General features: G+C 36.5%; 2 pseudogenes; both read left to right on the top strand.

Moving 5' to 3' along the window:
- Nucleotides 1-4,401: 4,401 nt before the first annotated feature.
- On the top strand, nucleotides 4,402-7,135 carry LOC106634418 (tripartite motif-containing protein 49D-like; annotated as a pseudogene).
- Nucleotides 7,136-10,484: 3,349 nt separating this feature from the next.
- Nucleotides 10,485-17,527, top strand: LOC100980014 (tripartite motif-containing protein 51-like; annotated as a pseudogene).
- Nucleotides 17,528-20,684: the final 3,157 nt, after the last annotated feature.

The following is a 20,684-nucleotide window of genomic DNA, read 5'->3' as shown; positions in this document are numbered from 1 at the left end:
AAATATTTTGAGCTTAATAATAATGAAAATACGACGTATCAAAGCTTGTAAGACTCAGCTAAAATATTACTTGCATTTGCTAGAAAATAGTAAAGACTGAAAATCAATGCACTAGATATCTATTCAGGACATCATTACTCTTAGCATAATTTCCCCTAGGTACATCCGTGTTATCGCATGTGATATAAAAACATCACACTGTACTCCACAAATACATACAATTACGGTTTGTCAAATAAAAACAAAATAAAACAGAGGTTATTAAGTCTTCCAGGTTCATTCATGTTGTCAAAAAGAGCAGAATGTTCTTTTGAAGGGTTAAATAATATTTTATTATGTAATATTATTGCATTAAATATACAAATATGGAGGTCAAAATGTATAAATTTTCATTTATATTGGATGAAGTAATACTGGTGATCTAAGGTACAGCATAATGACTGTAGCTAATAATACCATATATTATGTGAGTATATCTGTGCATGTGTACATTAGATAGATGAAAGATAGATAGATAGATAGATAGATAGATAGATAGATTGATAGATGTCACATTGCCTTTATTCATTCATCTGCTGGTGTGCGCCAAGTTCCCTGCTTCTTGCTTCTGCGTCCCCAGGGAAGCCCTAGCTCCCGCCCCCAGCCCGGTGGAAACCTCCCTTCTTTTACATTATTAAGTTTGTTTTTATTTTAATTTTTTAGGACATTGATAAAATCACTTTCTGATTTTTGAGATTAAAAATTAAATAATTTTCAAGTTTACACTTTTTAAAATTTTTCACTATTTTAATGTTTTTATTTTTTGTATATTTTAATTATTGTAGTTTATATCTTCAATTATTATGGAAGATTTTAGAAAAGTCTTTTCACATAATGAAGTCTAATTATTTAACTATTATTTATTCTCTTCTCTATCTCAAATATGTTCTTTAACCTTTTAGAACACTTTATGTTTTGAGACTCTTGTTAGTCATGTGACATTTTAACTATTATTCTTCACTCTTCTAGTGAATTTTTAATGTCACTCAAAGGGTATATCTTTTTATAGTGAGAATTAAACAGTTCTCAAAAATATTCTCAAGTATTAGGAATTTCACCTTCCAATGGTATGTTAAGTATGTACTCCTTCCTTTCTAATGCATATTCCCTGCCCCCCGCCCCCTGCTAATTTTGTATTTGAAGTAAAGACAAAGTTTTACCATGTGGAACAGGCCAGTCTTGAACTCTTGACCTCAAGTGATCCACCTGCCTAGGCCTCCCAAAATGCTGGGATTACAAAAACAGCAACTAAATGATGGAATGGTGACTGGGAACTTGTCTAGAGTCTCCATTGATTATCCTCATCATAACAAGGCAGAAAACCTTCCTCAGAATTATCTGGACTGACATTACTCATTGTCCAGACCTGTTAAGAGACTCCTGCAACCAGAGCTGTGAGTCTCAAATGTGCTCTTCAATAATGCAGTAGAAGGACTGAGTTTCCACATAGTAGCATCCTTGAATGCCCAGAGAATTTTAAGGCATAAGAACATACTGATCCTATGAACTATATGTTTTGTAAAATCTCAGGTTATGTGAGGTGTTTGGACAAATTAAGTTTCAGGGTGATATCCACTATTGAGACAGAAAATTAGTCTAAAGAATTAAGACCTCAAAGTCCAGAATGAGAAAAAATTGTTTTGCTTAGAGCCTCCTCATAATTGTCTTACTTGTTTTATAGATATAAGCACTAGAGGAAAAGCTCTACCTGATATAGCTGGCCTAGACACATGCAGATTTAGTAATTGTAGAAGAAAGAATTATACCTTTCAGGTAACATGGCTACCAAAAATAATTAGTTGCTGTTTTGAGACAAGTTCTCACTCTGTCACCCAGGCTGCAGTGCAATGGCACAATCAGAACTCACTGCAGTTTTATACTCCTGGACTCAAGCAATCCTCCCAACTCAGCTTTCTGAGAAGCTGGGACAACAGGTGCACACCACCACTCAAGGCTAATTTTCTGTTTATTTTTTGGTAGAGATAAGGTCTTACTCTATTGCCCAGGCTGATCTCAAACTCCTGGCCTCCATTGATTTTTCTGCCTTGGCCTGCCAAAGCACTGGGATTATAAGTATGGCCACTGTAACCAGCTTCAGATCAATTTTATTTCATACAGATAGCTTCCCAACTAAAAATATTTTATGAGAATTCCCTTAATTCAGCAAAGCAATGTTATTACTGACCCAGTCTTCACTTATTTTCAGCTTACATGAAGGAACAAAATTACCTTTATTTTTTAATTTGTTTTATTTTATATTTTCAAGGTGCGCAATATGTCGCTTTGAGATACATGTGCGTAAGGAAATGATTACTATAATGAAGAAAATTAACAAATGGATCATATCACTTAGCTCTGCTTCTTTTTGATGATAAGAACATCAAAAATCTAGTCCCTCAGAATATTTCCCAAAAACAATACAAGATTATCTAATATACCTACAGGTTGTACATCAGATTCATTTATTCTACATTACTGCACCTTTACAACTTTTGCCCTTCATTTACCTATTTTCTTCCCACCAATATAACCACCTTTTTGAATGTATTAAACTTATAAAAATAGATTTCAAATATGAGTGGGACCATGAAGTATTTTTCTCTGTGTGTCTGTCTTATTTCACTTAGGAAACCTACCATTTACATGTCTCCTAAATTTAGTACAGAAATAAAGTGCTAGTCAAGAATGTGTCTCTGTTTTGTTAGATTAATTTTTTCCAAGTTATCCTCTTTATCAATTTTTACTTTTTGTACCATAGAAGAGTGAAAATTCTTGTATTAAAAAAAAACTGTAACCAGGCTATTGATAAATAACTTCTTTTAGGGATAAAAATCTCAGGAAGTTTAAGATTTATGTATTAATGATTGACAATGTTCTTAGTGTTCTCTCTTTGATTTATTTCAATTGTAAGTAAGTCTTGGTGATATTCTAACATAAATTCTGATAGGTGAAGAGAATAAATAAAGTAAGTATCTCTAGGAGAATCAACACAGTAAGATTATCTTGGTTAAATGGCTAAGAAAATATGGTAAATAGACACAAAAACTGTTTCATCTTCCAAAACCAGAGTCAAATACTAAGTGATCGTAGAGTAGCTAATTCTGTCTTTCTGCCAAAGTGAATCTGAGCTAAAGTAGAAGAATATCAGGAATAAATTTTTCCTTGAAATCTAGCAACAAATAATGTAATTAAATTTTGAGGCTTTGACTGTTGCATAGAGTTTTAGCATCAACAGAAAACTCGCAAAACAGAGGTGACAATCAAAAAGGAGTGCTGGGTTGGAGCCCTAAGGTGAATAATTTTATCATCTCAGATCACTTGGAAAAAAGCAGCGAGTCCAAAAGAAGCTGGTGATAAGCTTTCTCTCTGCTAACCCCTAATCTTCTGCATGAAATATGTGGAGGCAGAAGAGAGACAGTTTATTATAATCTATGTGGCATAGAGTGAAGGAATAAGAGAATATTTCTGATAAGTATTTTCAAAATTTGGAGAATCATTCCTATCCAAATCGTTCATTTAAGGGACTAAAACACAAATAAGATGTTTCTTGCCACATAAGCCTCAGCTAGCCAGACTCTAAAAAGGACAACACTGGACACCTCGACAGTGGTAAAAAGCAGGGTTTACTCACTCTTGAATAACTAAGAACTGGTGCTAACCTTAGGCAGCAGCTTATCTATTTGGTTGAGGTTCAGCTTTGTTTCATTGAACAAATCTCTTGGGTTATTTTCAGTTGTGCCAGTCATTTAATTTGTTCTGAATCAAATGATAAGAATAAATATGGCTTAGAGTGCAAACAGCATTCCCAGATACATTACAACTTGGTGTCCCATCTGCCTAATTTTGAACTTATAGGACGGGAATAAAAGCATTGTGAGAAACACCAGATGATTTCCTTAAAGCCAAATACTCTTGTCCCTCCTACTTTTCTTCCGGCTTTCGTGATGCATGGGACATGGCAATAAATGGGAGTTTCCTGCACACAGAGGTAAAATTCACTTGTTGAAGATGTCAGTCTTCTTCTTGACCAACTCCTATATTGGTACAAACATGTTAGAGAAATGCACCTTCTGAATCATTTCTAAGTCAGTAATATATTTTGGGGTGTTTAACATGTATAAAATAGTGAGTGATTCATTTACATTTAGGTTAATTTGAGGACATGGCAAGATCAGAAGTTTTGGGAATCTAGGCTCACATTAATAATATTTTGAGGTCACCTCATTTGGGTAATAGGTTCTGGGAAAGATGACTGAATAGGTTATTTGAAGTTACCACAGAGCATGGACTCTCTGGGCTTCTTCTCCCTTCACTCCTGGAGAGAATGTCTTCAAGACTCAGACTTTACCAGGACATTAATTAATGACAAAACGACTAACTGGGTTTTTCATTACAGAAGAGATAGAAAATGCTTTCCAGATGGTAAGGAAATAATATCTTTAGAAACTGACTCCAAATTTCACACTGAACTTAGTGAAAGGTGCATCTTGTGAAATGTCCTACATATTTCTGTTTTTCTTACAGGGATTTGGAGACATATTACACAGGTGAGTGTTTACCTAGATTTTAGCATATATTCTTTCAGTTTCCATGAATATCAAAGCAGGCTCTACCAAAGTCATGGCATAAATGATTAAGATATTGATACTACCTTTTTTTTTGCATCTGCTTTCACTCTCACACCAAAAAAGACAATAACACTAAATAAATAAATAAATAAATAAATAGTGAAATTAAAAAAAATGTTTATTCCTGATTTTGTTTTATTGCTTAAAAGCCTGCATAGGTGAAAGATAAAGTTTTATTTTGTGGATGGTGAGAAAGTCACCAGAGGAAGCAGGAGAGAAGTGGGGGAAGTATTTTAGCAGTGAAAAAGTTGATGATTTGTTGTTCATACCTGCATGCATATCAGTTAACAGTCCTGAAAAATAGGTTGAAAAAACTGTAGAGTGTTAGAACTGTATAAGTCTCTAGGGAAGCTTGTTTCTAAAAGGCAGGTCTAGCTGCCTAGAACAAGTTTCACATTCTTTATCTTGAAAAGGAAGCAGCAGATGCAGCAGCCTCCCCAGAACCCCTCTATTTCAGACAAAGATGTCAGTGGAGTCTGCCAAGAAGTGGAACTCAGAATTTCGTTTCCAAATATTCTCAAGGCCATAAGGCTAAGGATACTTACACATGTGGGGCAGAAAAAAAGAAAGATCAGACTGAATTCTGACTCAGACTCTCCCACTATGCTTTAAAATTTGGAAACTGTAAATAGAAATTAATTCCAAAAAGGAAGGAATAATTTTTGAATAATCAAATTTGTGGATTCAAAGGATTCTCATGAACTGTCTTTTAAATAGAAATAGTGATTCTTATTTATTTTATGGCTGTAGATGTTGTAACTGCAGGTTTTTCCTTCCAGGAGTGAGTCCGTGCTGCTGCACATGCCCCAGCCTCTGAATCTAGAGCTCAGGGCAGGGCCCATCACTGGACTGAGGGACAGGCTCATGCAATTCTGAGGTAAGTCTCCACCCATAGGTAGCACTCCCACTATCTAAATATTATTATTGTTAGGACCACATAGGTAATATTTCACCCTTTATCAAATATTTTACTTCTTTATAGACATAAGTGGACAACATAATCATGCAACCCTTTTGTATCTGTGTCTGTAGAGTCAGATTTATAGCATTAAGTTTGAAAGATAGTGAAAAACAAATACATTTTGGCCTCATATGTACTGAGTAATGTAATGGGAAAAAGGAGTAGTGTAGCAAATTTAAAAAAGGAGCAAATTGAACAATGCTCAGAATGAAGGTGAGTTATTTAATGTTAAATACAAAATTTTACATTTCCTTAGTGTATTCATTTGAACAGCTAAGAACTGTTGTTTTGGGGATTATGGTTTACTGGGGATTGCTGGGGGTTTTTAATTTTTTAAATGGATATGTATCATGAATTGCAAAAAAATTAGTTAATGGGTCAACATAAAAAGAAGAAATCATTTTGTGAATACAAGTAAAATTACAAACAAAAAGAAGTTCAGTTTAATTGCAATATGAAAAGCTACAGGTTAAGTTTAAAATCCAGCTTCAGCCCCAAGCTAGCATGGAGGACCACAGAGAGACTGGTAAAAGATTTTACAGAAATCTGCTTTAAATTGTCACTTATGACATGTACTTACAGATTTTTATCCACTCATCAAGAGCAGTTCTTGAGTAACTAAAAATCTTCACATTCTTTCCAAAATGATAACGCTAGTTTTTAAGAATAAGAAACATTTCTAAATAATGATCTTGATAACAGCATAGCATTTAGGGCGTATAATGTGCAAATTTTGCTTTGAAAATTGGATTGAAAGAAGTTGGTCTTACATTTGGCTCTCAATATATAAGTTTTCAAAACATTTTTAATACCTGTGGTTGGTGTTTTGTTTGTCTTGTAGTTAAAATTAATCATCTCTATGCTTTATTAGAAGTTACAAGCAAAATTGTCCGTGTGACTTTACATTTCCTGGTAAATTAACTTCTTGATAGAACAATTTTTGCTTATTGACACATGTCTATGTATGTTTTGTTTCTTTCTCTTTTATTTATTTATTTATTTTCACAGTGGATATTACTCTGAATCATGATGAGCCAACAGTCATATCTTTCGATGCGGAGATTTGAGAAGCATGTGTATCGGATGTGACCGTCCAAATCCACCCCATATCACTGCAACACCTACAAGTTTTCTTGCATGGGGTGCTCAGACTTTCACCTCTGGCAAATATTACTGGGAGGTCCATGTAGGGGGCTCTTGGAATTAGGCTTTTGGTGTCTGTTATAAGTATTGGAAAGGGAAGAATCAGAATGACCATATATATGGAGAGGAGGGGCTCTTTAGTCTTGGATGTGTCAAGAACATCATCCAGTGCAGTCTCTTTACCACTTCCCCACTTACACTGCAATATATCCCAAGACCTACCAGCCACATAGGATTATTCCTGGATTGTGAAGCCAGAACTGTGAGCTTCCTTGATGTTAATCAAAGCTGCCTTATATACACCAACCCTAATTGCGCCTTCTCACCTCCTCTCAGGCCTATCTTTCGGTGTATTCACCTCTGACCAGAGATAAATCAGAAATGTGTTCATCTGCTGTGAGAACCCCTTTATTCCAGAAAGCCCTCTTCCTTGTGCCTTATTAAACAGGACAAATAGGTTCTGTTTTATGTCTCGAATTGCCTCCTAATGTTATTAAAACTCATTTATTGTGTTACTATTAAGAATGGTAAAAACACCAAAAGTATATGTATTGGTTCTTTATTAATTTTTGAAAAACCATTATTCATGATCATGGCATAAAATATATTCTGTTTTTTTTCTTCATTTCTGAATGCCACTGAGTGAAATAATAGATGACAGACATGTCTGAATGGAGTTAAAATCAATGGAAGAGAGTTGGGATCTTTTGCTTCATGCAAAAGCTTGGAGTGAAGCCTTAATGATAGCTGGGAAATGTTTTTCTTTCTCTTTACCTAACTATACTGCACTTATCCATCACATTTCATTTTACTAATCTATCCTTTGAGTTAATATTATTTGACCTTCCATGCTGGGCTTCATTTTGGAATTCTCACCACATAGATAAATAATCCTGCATTATTAGTGTGCTCTTCTACATTGAAATACACAAGGTGGTCAGAACAATGCTGGATTAATTGAATTTTAAAAAATAACTAAATATTGACTCCTACCTCAAAACACACACAGTCATTTCCAAATAGATTCCAGTCCTGAAGGTAAGGGGAACATTATACAATATTCTCATAAGGATTTCTTAACCAGGACAAAAATTAACAATTAAAAAAATTAGTTGGTTTATATTAATGACGACTTCTGTGTTTCAAAAAACATGATACAAGAATTGAAATGCAAACAATTAGTGGAGAAAGATATTCACCCGAACATATATAAAACAAAATACAATACATGTGCATGATGAATACTTAAAGTGTATTTTAAGTATTTTTCCAGATTCTTCCAGAGTGGCATAGAATAAACTTGGATGGGAGAGTCAATGATGAGATTAGCTGTGGAAATGGGAAACTGTTTTTTGGAGGACAGTAGTAATGCTGTGAACTTATGAAAACAACCAAGTATTCAGTAGCAACTAAAATGTGTCTCCATAACGTTATTTTACAGATGCATATCTGAAATCTCAAATTTGGGAGAACATTCTACTAGTGTTCTCTAGTGAAGAAATACAGCTGGAAGGAAGAAGGGAGGGAAGATGAAGGAGAGAGAAATAGAACGCAGTTGAGAGAAAATGCTATTTAGACTAAAATAGAATACTGGGGATACCACAACAAAGTGGTTAAGGTGTGTCTTATGGAGCAGAAATGGCAGAAAATACCACAGTAAAGAGATTTACCATTGGATTGTGAGTTCCGGCTTTTATTCTGTCAATGTTGTGGCTTCTAAACACATCAGTAATCTCCTTTCATCCATGTGCTAATTAACAACCAACACTCTGCCCCCACTTCCAGATTCTTCCATCGTTTTAAACCTAATCTAATTCTAATTCAGCTGGTCACTGTAACACATGTAATCACCTAAGAATTTTAAAAATATTTTTGATGAATAAATGAAAAATTAGCTAGGTGCAATGGCATAAACCTCTAGTCTTTTTTACTTTGAAAGCTGAAGTGGGAGGATTACTTGGGCCCTGGAATTCAAGGCTGCGGTGAGCTAAGATTGCGCCACTGCACTCCAGAGGGTGAAACTTTCTTTGGTATAAATAAATAAATAAATGTGCACTTAGAGGAATGCTTGTGCCTTTGGAAGAAATTCAGGAAACAGCATTAATCAATTTCAGTCAATTTCTAGCATGTTTACTCTGATAAGATTGATGATAGATATGCCTCATTCAGGCAGTGGTTTTTACAATGATAGTGTGATGCTAATTTAATCAGTGATGAAAAGGCGTGTACTAAATATTGCATAAACCTAATCATATCTGTCTCCACCTTTCTTAACACCCTAAATATCACTAAATAGGTGGTTGTGGTCTTCGAAGATTCACCTAAATGGATGTAGAAGAGACAAGCTCATATTTCTCCAGAGGAGGACAGCACTTAGAGTTAACTGCATTCAGGTGATGACCTCTGAAAGTCAACTCAACAGGGAATGAGCTCCTGATCTTGGGGAGTACTTAAAAGAATTTTTTCTTGGAAGAATTACTGCAGGAAACATTCATGGAACCTTGAGGTGAGTGCAACTTCTATGGAGAAAATTACTTCTCTCTTCCTTTAAAATAGTAAATTACAGTGATAAAAATATCTAACTGTCTAAACTTACTGAATGATCTTATTTGTAACTCATATTATTGCTATTCATTTTACGACATGAGGTTATTAATTGTTGTCATTTTGTGTGTTCCAAAAGTGTTTAATATATTTTTGAAAAATTTTAGATATCTAGTGTTTGCTGCAATATATTTGTATGCATCATGAATATATGGAATTCACATTAAAACATATATACATGTACTGAATGTATTAATATTGCTACACTTAATTAAGTAAAAAAGGATAATTATTGAATACTGTAAATGTTGTGCTTTCATAACCTGAAGCTTTTAGACATGATTTTAAGCTACTGAGGCAATGATGAGTTAAAAATGGTGATACTAAAGGAAATAAGAATGCTCCCCAAAATACCCTAGCTTAGAAATCAAAACACAATTGTTTAGCAGATAACTGTATAAGGAATGATTTGATATTTGATACTAGTTGTCACTTTAATTGAGGATTACCTCAGATGAAACTATGAAAAATTCCTGAAATGGCTCAGATGACCTCTGAAAAATATTTGCAATTCTTAAATTTTCACTGTTGGCACTTAAATTCAGCAGTGTTTAGTGAAAGAGAGTAAGGTAAAGGACTTCAAACTGCCAAGGCAAAGATTACAGTTTGTATTGGTCAGGGATCTCCAGAGAGACAGAACCATAGGATGTGTTCATAACTATATATATACAAAATATATATATATATATATCTCAAAAATACTTACAATTGTGGTACAATTGCCTTCGTATACCATACAGGTTTGTAGCCTAGGAACAATATGCTATATTATATACCATAGGTGTGTAGTAGGCTATACCATCTAGGTTTGTGTAAGTATACACTATGATGTTCAAACAATAACGAGACTGTCTAATGCGTCCCTCAGATCATATATCTGTCCTCACTCTACACATGACACTGTACAGGAGAGGAAGTCCACTAGGGGAATTTCTTCCCTTGATTATGGAGTCTGAGAAGTTGAACATAGGCTGTCATTAATGTTGTGTCCTGGAGATACCGATATCTTGGCTGAGTTAGAATCAGCTTCAAGAGAAAGAGAGGAAACTGCCTTCTCTCTGCCCTTTATCTTCAGTCTGAGCTACCAGCTGATTGGATAGTGTCCACCCACATTGAGGGCTGCTGTTCCTCACTCAGCTCACCAACTTACATGTCTCTCTGGAAACACCTTCACAGACTCACCCAGAAATAATGCTTTACCAATTCTACATGTATTATTTAGTCCAGTCAAGTCAACACTTAAAATTAACCATAATACCATAGTAATATAACTGTATATATTTCAGTTTTAAAAAACTGACTATATGTCAGTTCATAGTTTGAGTAGCCCAAAAAGAAGTTAATTTAAGCCATAAGAAAAATAAACCCAATATTTTTCATTATTTATTTTATCTCCTTGTGACCCTAGACTGGTTTAATTGGTGTCTTTTTGTTTATCTGGTCGGTTGGTTTGTTCTGGAGTTGTTTTTGTTTTAAAGAGCCGTCTTCTGGGTCCCTCTCTCTAAAAATATGTCATAGCGCCCTCGGACCATCTTCTCATGTTTTGTTACCCAATGTAGGTTTTCTACTCCTCTCCCATAGTCATTCAGTAGTTATTTGACAGAGAAATAGGGACAAGCACGTTTTATTCTAGACCACTTAAGATTAAAACCCGAGTTTCATATCGACATCCAGGGAATAGGTTTTTGAACAGATTTGCATTATGTTATGGGCAGGAACTAGGAGTAGAAGAGATTGTGAGTCATCCAGTCAGTAGTGTCTGCTAAAAAGCCTGAAGACTCTCTGCGTGTATGAATTTTTCATTTTTGTTACAGAGGAAATAGTTTGTTCCACTTTAATGAGCACTGTCAAGAAGAAAATATAGCTATCACATATCACCACATGTTCACAGATTTTCACCAAGCCAGACCCCAAAATGACATGCTGCTCTTTCTTCTTCAGAAACATGAATTCTGGAACCTTGCAAGTCTTCCAGAGGGAACTCACCTGTCCCATCTGCATGAACTACTTCCTAGACCCAGTCACCATAGACTGTGGGCACAACTTTTGCCGGCCCTGTTTCTACCTCAACTGGCAAGACATGGCAGTTGTTGCTCAGTGCTCTAAATGCAAGAAGACAACACGGCAGAGAAACCTCAACACTGACATTTGTTTGAAGAACATGGCTTCCATTGCCAGAAAAGCCAGCCTCCGGCAATTCCTTAGCTCTGAAGAGCAAATATGTGGGATGCACAGAGAGACAAAGAAGATGTTCTGTGAAGTGGACAAGAGCCCGCTCTGTTTGCTGTGTTCCAACTCTCAGGAGCACCGGAATCACATACACTGTCCCATTGAGTGGGCTGCTGAGGAATGCCGGGTAAGTGATGCCTCTGAAGATCTATTTCTATACAGGACACATGAAATTCTTGTAAGTCTATTTCCTTGGAGATTGGATGATGCCATCTCTGTGTCCCCTTAAGCATGTCTGTTATGAACTTCCTTGACTTCACACCTCTCAGATTTGACAAACATGAGGAGAAACAAAGCAAACTCTATTTTCTGTGGGCTAATTTGTCTCTCATTTGGGGTCCTTCATATATCAGAGTGTGAATGATACTTTATTGTCCTCACTTGTGCTTCAATTCATGGCTCTTTTGCAGGAGGAGCTCCTAAAAAAAATGCAGTCTTTGTGGGAAAAAGCTTGTGAAAATCTCAGAAACCTGAACATGGAAACCACCAGAACCAGATGCTGGAAGGTTAGTACCGTATTACTCTACCTTCTCCAGGAACTTATAGTGAACTAATGGCTGACTCTTAAAATCGGAACTTGATCTCAACCCATAACCTTTCCGGAATTCAATAAACAAGGAAAAAACACTTGAGAAAAAAACACCCTAATTTCTTATATAAGTTAGTGTGACTCTTTGGTAGGATTTCTAATCAGACCACAGATGTTACCCAAGCGTGCTCATCTGTTTCCATACAAACCTATAGGAATACCCCAACAAATACAAGAAACTGGGCCATTTCACACTGTTCCCAATGGGCTGCCTGGATAAATTCTGGACACAAGAGTTATTTGTCAGTCATGGAAATTTCAGGTGACCCTTCTAAGGCTGAGTCAGTAGGAATTTGAATCCTGGTGGGCAAGTATATTGAAATGTGAGCTAAATTTCAGGCAGAAGGAGCAAGAGTGCAACCTTAGGGAAAGCATGAAATTAAATATCAGCACTAATTAATATTGAATAAGTCATAACACACAACGGGAAATGTGGTGAGAAATGTAGACTTGTGTCTTGATGAAGACAGAAATATGTGAGAAATATGGGAACTAGTATTTAATATAAGGAGAACTCTAAGGACTTGAGAAGAATTCTAGAAATGATTTTCTCTTTGTGGATGTTTATATTGAGGGTATGATATCTAATATTAATTCATTAATTTATTCTAATATTAATTCATTGAAAGATATTTTATGAGTACCTAGTCTATGTCAAATATCAACTTAGAAAATTAAGGTGTAAAGAAGAAAGAAAACACACAAATCATGCCATGGAAATGAGAAAAGCAAATGGTCACCATGCAGATATGTGAAGTACATGATGTGTTAGAGTGTAGTAATGTCTTTGGAGAATAATCAAGCAGGAAAGTAGAAAAGGAGCACAGAGGCCAGGGACTGGGGATGAAGGTTTGAGTTTTAAATAGGGTGGTCAGAAAAAAGGCTCATGGAAAAATTCACACTGAAACAAAATCTTGATCAGGAGGAAATATGTATATCCTCCTGTTTGCCTTCCTCTTCCTCATAAATATATGAATATATATGAGTATCTGGGTGTTGGTATATATATATATGGATATATTTGAGGAACATATATATACACACACATACATGTATATATTCCTCATATATCCATATATGCCTTTATTTGAGAAATATATATATGAGCACATATACGAGAAACATGTATATATATATAATATGAAAATAATTCTAGGTATAGAAAACAGCATGTGCGGTAATATTTAATTTGCATTTATTTAGGGGTTTGAGGAACCACAAAGAAGTCCATGTTGCCAATTAGGGTGAGTTTGGAAGAGAATAAATGAAACCTTATTAGAATATGTTATTCTGGGTGAAATGCATTGAGTTGACAATGCTAGTCTGGGTCATGTCATCATTTGTCATATAATGGTTTTACATAACTTGCCCCAATTCTCCAAAATAGAAATAATGGTTTCTTACCTAGTCAATATAACTCAATAGTTTGATTCTTAAGCAAGAACTGTGTTTTCTTTCTATAAATGTGGTGTGGAAGAGAGAAATCCATTTTTATATAACTATCTTAGAAAACATTTTATCATTAATCAAGTAAATGTAACTGGGCAGAAACAACTATGTTGATATTAGTACAGAAAAAAAAGGAAAGGAATAAAATTTTGTGGAATCTGAGAATTGACAAGATTGAGGATTAAAATATTGGGTGTTCAGAATGCTAAGAGGAATCAGTGAAATTCAAGAGAAGATGGATAAAACATTTCTATTTTGACTAATTGTCACTGCAGGATTATGTGAGTTTAAGGATAGAAGCAATCAGAGCTGAATATCAGAAGATGCCTGCATTTCTCCATGAAGAAGAGCAACAACACTTGGAGAGGCTGCGAAAGGAGGGCGAGGACATTTTTCAGCAACTCAATGAAGGCAAAGCCAGAATGGAACATTCCAGGGAGCTTTTAAGAGGAATGTATGAGGATCTGAAGAAAATGTGCCATAAAGCAGATGTGGAGCTACTCCAGGTACGAACTGACCATGGGGTATCATGATGATGAAGATTCACGTGCATGGGTGTTTTTCCTCTCTCCTGAAATCCGTCTCCCCCTTTACTTCCATGATTTGTTTCCAAAAACACGATTTGATAACTAATGCTACTTGGTTGGGAGGGTATAGCCTCTCCTAGTGATTCTACCAGACCGAAGGTCCCTCCTATTTTATCCACCAGCAACAAAACTTTGTGGAATGACCAAGGTAACAGACAGCCCCAGGAAATATTTCCCATCAAAAGTCAGTGATTTATTTAGGATTTTTGAAAGTGGATAAAATGAGAAGTGATTCATTGGCATTTAGGCTAATTTGGAGACATGGCATGATGGAGAAGTTGGGGAATCTAGGATCACACTAATATTATTTTGGGGTCCACTCATTTTGGTAACAGGGCTTAGGGTAGATGGCTGAGTAGCTTCTTTATGGTTACAGCAGAGCATGGACTCTGTGGGCCTCCTCTCCCTTCACTTGTAAAGAGAATGTCTTCAAGACTTAGACTTTATCAGGACATTAATTCATGACATATGATAGACTGGGATTGTCATGAGAAAAGAAACAGAAAATGCTTTCCAGGAGGGAACTTTGTAGGAAAATAATATCTTCAGAAACTGTCTCCATAACTCACAATGCACTTAGTTGAAGATGCATCTTGTGGAAAGCGCTAAGCCTTTCTATTTTTTCTTTTTCACAGTCTTTTGGAGACATATTACAAAGGTGAGTGCATACCAAGATTTTAGCAGATGCTTTCAGTTTCCACAAATATCAAGAAGGAACTTTGATATTGAAGGTATAATTGATTCAGATATTGATACTACCTTGTGCTGGTTGTACTTTCTCCATCCCCCACCCCATGTAGTCATCTATTTTGTTGCCATACTCAGTGTTTTTATTAAGCAGTTCAATGAAAGTTCTGCAAAACCAAAAATAAATAAATAAATAAATAAAAAAGAAAGAACAAAAAATAAATAAATGAAAGAAAATAAAGGAAGTGAGCATCTCTATTCCTAATTTCCTTTTTATTGCTCAAAAGCCTTCATATTTGAAAGAGAAAATATTACATTTACTACATGGCTACAAAGTCAACCAGGGGAAGCCAGAGAGAAAAGGGGAAAGTATTTTAGCAGTGAAAAGTGTTGATGATTTCTAGTTTATATTTAAATATATAATTCTGAAAAATAGATGAAACAAACTATTCAGAATGTTTGAGCCATGTAGGCCTCCAGAGAACCTCAACTATAAAAGGCAGATCTCCCTGCCTGGAGCACGTTTCAATACCCTGGCCTTGAGAAGGAAGAAACAGACACAGCAGTCTTAAAAATAGCCCCACTTTTCCAGACAGTGATTTCAGGAATTTCTGGTGAGGTCTGGAACCCAGAATTTCATTTTGGAATATTCTCCTAGTCTTGAGACTAATTATCCTTACTAATTTGGAGCAATACGAAGAAAGATCCGAATGAATTCTCAGTCAGAGAGACTTTTCCATCGTGCTTGAAAATGAGGAACTGTGAATAAGAATGAATTTGAAAAAGAAAATGATAATTTTGGAATTAGCAAATGTGTGGATTAAAGAGATTCTCATGAAATGTCTTTTAAATAAAGGTGGTGATTTTTATGTATTTTTTTGGCTGTAGATGTGGTAACTCTATCTTTCTCCTTGCAGGTATGAGTCTCTGCTGCTGCAAGTGTCTGAGCCTGTGAATCCAGATTTCAGTGCAGGGCCCATCATTGGACTGATGGACAGGCTCAAGAGATTCAGAGGTGAGTGTCAGCCCATTGGCAGAATTCCCACAGTGTATTACTTCTTGTTAGAATTATGGGGGTAATATTTTACCCTTCATTAAATCTTTATTTCATTTCAGCAGGAAGTGAACCATATGATGATGCAACCCTTTTATATCTGTGTTTCTGTTTATAGTCCAATTTATAACATGAAGAGTACAACATAGTGAAAAACAAATATGTTCTGGGCTCACATGGATAGAGTTATACATTGGGTAAATGGAATGACATAAGAAATAAAAAATTGAATAAATGGAACAATGCTCAGAAGGAAGCATAGTAATCCAAGGTTACATAAAAGTTTTACACTTCTTTACTGTATTTCATTTGAATTATTAAACACATTTCATTGGGGAATAGAGTTCACTGCAGTTTGTTGGAGTATTTGTACTTTCTTACAATAAATATATATTGTTGATATAATGTAAAATTTTGACTTAACATGTAAAAAGAAAGAAGAAATTATTATGTAAATAGGAAGTAAACCTGCAAATAATAATTTCAGTTTAGTTACAACATGAAGAGCTACTTGTAAAATCTAAATTTCGGTTTCAGTCTAGAGCTAGCAGGGATGTCCGCAAAGTGACTAGTAGAAGATTTTGCAAAAATCTGCCTTAACTTACCACTTATAATTTGAACATATGGACTTTTATGCAGTTATCTAGAGGGGTGCTTGAGTAAGCTAAAATCTTCCCATTCCTGCCAGAATTATACCACTAGTATTTAAGAACAAGAAATATTTTAATAATAATGACCTTGATAGCTAAAGGGCATTCAGGGCATAAAATATTTCACTTTCACATAGGAGATTGGATTAAAACAGGCTGGTCTTATATTCGACTCTCAATTTTTAAGTTTTCAATAAATTTTCAATGTCTGTTTTTAGGGTTTTGTTCTTCCTATAGAGAATATTAATCATCCTTATACTTTATTAAATGTTGTAGTCACAGTTCTCCTGTCCTTGTAACTTCAAATTTCTTGGTAAAGTAAATTCTTGGTAGAACAACTTTTCCCTCAAGAATTCTAATTTCTATTAATTACATATATCTATATTTTTTAAAAATTATTTTTGCAGTTGATTTTACTCTACAGCCTGAAAGGGACAATAGTCATATTTTCCTGTATGGAGATTTGAGAAGCATGAATATTGGATGTGACCCTTAAGATGATCCCGATATCACTGCAAAATCTGAATGTTTTCTTGTATGGGGGGCTCAGGCTTTCACATCTGGCAAATATTATTGGGAGGTTCACGTGGGGGACTCTTGGAATTGGGCTTTTGGTGTCTGTAACAAGTATTGGAAAGAGAAGAGACAGAATGACAAGATAGATGGAGAGGAGGGACTCTTTCTTCTTGGATGTGTTAAGGAGGACACTCACTGCAGTCTCTTTACCACCTCCCCACTTGTGGTGCAATATGTTCCAAGACCTACCAGCACAGTGGGATTATTCCTGGATTGTTAAGGTAGAACCATGAGCTTTGTTGATGTTGATCAAAGTTCCCTGATATACACCATCCCTAATTGCTCCTTCTCACCTCCTCTCAGGCCTATCTTTTGCTGTAGTCACTTCTGACCAGAGAAAAGTCAGAAATGTGTCTACGTGCTCTGGGAACCTGTTTATCCCAGAAAGCCCTCTTTTCTTCGCACCTCATCAAACAGAACAAATAAGTTATATTTAATGTCTTTAGTTGCATTCTAATGTCATCAAAACTCATTTATAGTGTTTCTATTAAATATGGTGAAAACACTAAAACCATGTGTATTGGTTCCTTTTTAAATCATTTCTGGAAAATCATTACCCATGATGTATGGCATAGAATATATTCTCTGGTTTTTAATTATTTCTGAATGTCACAAAGTGAAATAATAGATGACAGAGTTGTCTAAATGAAGTTAAAATCAATGGAAGAAAGTAGAGATCTTGGGCTTCATGAAAAAACTTGGAGTAAAAAGACTCAATGGTAACCTGGAAATATTTTCTTTCTCTTCATCTAACAATATTATACTTTTCCATGTGTTTTGTTTATGAACCTATTCTTTGAGGTAATCTTATTTGACATCCTATGCTGGGCTTATCTTTGTAAATCTCATCTTATATACAAAATGCTCATGCATTATTAGAGTGCTGTTCCACAGTGAAATTTACAAGGTGATCAGGACAATGCTGGATCAATTAAATGTTCAAATGGACATAACTGAATACTGACCCCTACCTCAAACCATACACAGTGCATTTCCACATGGATTCATGTTCTGAAGGTGAAGGGAACACAATAAAATATTCTCACACAGAAAGATTTCCTAACCAGGACAAAAAAGGACCAATTAAGAAGAGAAATTTAGTTAGTTTACATCAAAAATGATGACTTCTGTATTTCAAAATATACCATCCAAGAATTAAAATGCAAACCAAGAGTGGAGAAAAATATTTATCCCAACATATATGCAATAAAATATAATACATGTGATTAATGAATGTAATAAATAAAAGAAAATGAACCCAATATAAAATTGGGAAAATATTTGAACAGGCCCTTCATAAAATTGGAGGCATAAATATCTGGACCAATATGAAAAAGGGATTACTTTTATTTGTCCTCAGAATAATAAAAACTAATCCATAAGTTTTTTTTTTTTTTTTTTTTGTATTTTGTAGAGCTGGGGTTTTGCCATGTTGTCCAGGCTGGTCTTGAACTCCTGACCTCAGGTGATCTGCCTCCCAAAGCGCTGGGATTACAGGCATGAGCCACTACTCTTCACCTCAGGCATGGTTTTACTACAGGCAACTTTTTGTTCTTTATTAATCTTTCATCTAATAAAAGGGAACAGACTATAAATAGCATTTATAAGCATACTTAGTAATACAGTTCTTATGATCATATGGAAAAAATAAATGAAAGCTGATGTAATGGTAAACGTCATTCAGTTTCCTCTTGAGTCTGGGCCTTTTGGGTCTGGGTCCCTCTGTGCAGCCAAGGCAGGTCAGATGGAGAGAGATGGTCCAGACCTGGCCAAATGGGTTCTACACGAGCCTTCTGGGTCAACACTGCCTTTCAATAAAGACCTGGGCTGTGATGACTCCAGCCGTGTTCTCCACCACAGTGGGCGGAGTGCTCACAGTGGGTCCTTGGGCCATGGGAGACCCCATTATATACATTGAACAAGATGCCATCAAAGCATTTCCCATCTGACACTGCCCGGGGCCCATAATAAGCTACAGCAGCATCATAACTTTGCCAGCACGAAGCCCGGTGTCCTTTTGGTTTATCCGTGTGTATGAGTAAACACACTTACGCTCGCCTGTGCATACCCTCACACCATAGTGTACACTGTCCACAGTGGCACCGCCTGCTACTGAGGGCCGTGACTTTTATCAAGTCTTATTTCAAGCTGGCTCAGCATGAGGAAATTGTGTATGCAACACTGACTTTCAACTGAGTCACTCAAAAATTAGTAAAATCATCTCAGGTAGTGTGCGTTTTTATTTTTCCTGCTTTCAAACACAACCTCCAGAGGAGTTTTTTTAGCCACTTATTTAAAATGTTAATGAAGGAACCCGTGAGTGCAGGGGCACTGAAACGAGTAGTTGATTTGAGTCATTCCAACGCATAAGCAAGTTCCAAATGCACTGAGAGGTGAGGAGGGGAAGATGCAAAGGGTGCTTTGGGAAGAACTGCTTTTGCGGTAAGCCCTTGGCGCCTCCCAGCATGCCCGCTGCGATGGCATTCACCCCACTGCAGTCGTCATCATCAAGGTGACTTTTTTGTTTTAGAAGGATCTGCTGTGGTCAGGGTTCCACCTGTCCTTCCCTAGACCATGGCCCTCCAGGCAGTTCTAGGCAGGTCCCAGCAAAAAGGTACTGGGGTAGAAACCAAGGACCAGGCCCACAGAAACAGGGACCCTGGGGGCTTCCAAGGGGGAGTGCTGACTGCCAGGTGCAGAATCCATAGAATTATCCACGATGAGAGCCAGAGGGACCTGCGCCAATCCCTGAGGAGTGTGTTAGAATTTCCCCAAATACTGTAAAAGAGAAAAGTGCTCAAACTTTATCACGTGAAAGATTAATGATGTCTAGGAGCTGACACAGAACAGGAGGACTCTGACCACCGCAGGACCAGCGAGATGTGTCAGGACAGAAATGAGCAAGCTTGAGTCTCCAGGCACACCTGGGGAAAGAGTAATGCAAGGCACACATCAGGGCTGTGACTCATTCCTCAAAGCAGGCTTGGGTCCCCAGGGTAAGAGTGAAGAGACAGCCTTCCCACATCATGTAGTGTGGATGGCAGGGCTGCAGGGGATGTAGTCCTCTTGCCGGTGGGCTGCCAGAGACCTGGCAGCCAGACCCATTTCTTAGTGAGGGCACATTCATTTCCTCTCTGGGATGCATTTCATCATATTCACTTTGTACCCACGATTCTTCCTGACAGCCTGAAACAGCAGACTTTGCATCCTTTTCAGGCCTGGTGTCTGGCCTTACACCAGGGGCTTCTGTTTCACCCACAATAGACTCGCCTCCACACCGTAGACCTGTTCACTGCTGACAGCAGGGAGAGAAGAAGGCAGAGGGGTCCAGCACGGCCCTCCTGCATTCATAAATCCTATTTTCCAATGAACATCACGAACTCCCTGTCTCCTGCTCCCAGGAGAAACCTCGGGTCTCAGGAGTGGTCAATGCTGAGATGACAAATCTATTGAAATTCTGATCTCCACAGTCTTGAGGTCTCTAGTGT

This window comes from Pan paniscus, chromosome 9 (genome assembly GCF_029289425.2).
Source record: "Pan paniscus chromosome 9, NHGRI_mPanPan1-v2.0_pri, whole genome shotgun sequence".
Classification (NCBI taxonomy): domain Eukaryota; kingdom Metazoa; phylum Chordata; class Mammalia; order Primates; family Hominidae; genus Pan; species Pan paniscus.
Note: the sequence above shows the minus strand (reverse complement) of the source record. Positions and strands in the feature narration are given on the sequence as shown.